The sequence below is a fragment of the Belonocnema kinseyi genome, chromosome 8 (genome assembly GCF_010883055.1).
Source record: "Belonocnema kinseyi isolate 2016_QV_RU_SX_M_011 chromosome 8, B_treatae_v1, whole genome shotgun sequence".
Taxonomy (NCBI): domain Eukaryota; kingdom Metazoa; phylum Arthropoda; class Insecta; order Hymenoptera; family Cynipidae; genus Belonocnema; species Belonocnema kinseyi.
This window is the reverse complement of record NC_046664.1, coordinates 80,083,153-80,084,696: the sequence shown is the minus strand read 5'-3', so window position 1 is coordinate 80,084,696 and position 1,544 is coordinate 80,083,153.

Here is a 1,544-nt window from a genome sequence, read left to right as displayed (position 1 = left end):
CCAAAAAATGTGTTTTTTTGTTCAAAGTCTGTCAAAAATTCAAATTTTAATTTTTTTTCCTTCACCCAATAACGAGATTTATCCATGTACTAACGAAATATTGTTGGTTTTTTGATTTGAGATGGACCAATAATGAGTTATGCTATCCACGACAAAAGCTTTTTTCCTGAGACGTCAAGGGAGATGAGGTACCAACGGCTGAGTTTTCGGAATTTTTAAATAAAAATTTCACAAATACTTTTTGAATATGTATCTTTGAGATCCTGAATTGTTTAAATAAAATATATGATTGTATATATTAAAAAAAATAGTAAAAATACCGTTTTTTTGAACCTCTGAAACTGTCTGTATAAATATAATTTTTATTTAACGCGCCAATATCGACTAATGCGGCCCGCTGCACCAGTCAAGAGCAGTAGCTCAACATGCCAAAGTTGGGATCACTGCCTTTAAGTCTATGGTGAAATTCCATGCAAGCAAAACGTAAAATCAACAGCCAATTACAGAACACCTCTAGATTTCGATCTTCTCAAACGTTTTCTTTCATTCGCTGTCATTGGCTCCATTTCTCTATAAATGAACACATGAGCCAAAGAGCAAATGATAAATGTGTACTTGCTTTTGTGATTCGTAGCGAATAAAAAAGCTAAAATAAATTTTCTTAAACAATTTTGTACTCAAATGTACTAAAAAATAAAAGTACAATGTCTAGTGTACTGAAAATTCGAGAGGCGTACTCATATACTCACCAGTCGGAAATATTACGCAAAAAGTAGAATTGTACTCAAAAAGGCAACACTGACTCTTATACTTACAATACGAGCAGTATAGAATCAGTCCCGTAAAGCAAGAGCGCTGTTATACCTTTCCGTTGACGCTGCAGTTGCGTGGCTGTGGGGTAGCAGCGACACGAAATTGAGATTGCGTCTAAACTAAATTAAAGTACGAAATCGACATCACCTTTCGTTCAGCGACTGCATCGGTTGGTACGGCTGCTGTGCCACGCTTCTCTCAGTGCAGGTATCCGCTTTCCCGTTGGTTGCGGTCTCAGCAGTTCCTGTGCGTTGAACAAATCATCTCCTCGTCCGTTCTCATGATGTCTCATAGAGCTCGCTGTCTGTCATCCGTTGCTAACACATTTCTCGCTCGAGCTAACGCTGTTATCTCAGTTTTTCGCATACTTTTTTCTTCATAAAAAATTGGTAGATTAATTTTCATTATCCCTTGTCCTATTTCCAATTGATTTAATTTTAGCAGGATTTGTTGCAGTGGATCTATTTCCTTATGGTTGAGGTTTTCCATGGAATTTCATAGAGATGGATTTGGGAAATTGATCGGTAAAGCCATAGCAGTTAGAAAAGGATTATTGATCAAAAAGATAAGCTCGTCTGAGTCAGTCTCGTCAGTTTCGTCAGTTGTTGACGCGATTTCCTGCTGTTTTTCCCTCTGCTTGAGAAACGCCAGTTTAATAAATATCTTTGTCGTAGATTTAGATCCTCACTTGCAAAATCGTGCTAATATAACTATCTCAACAACGCTCAACC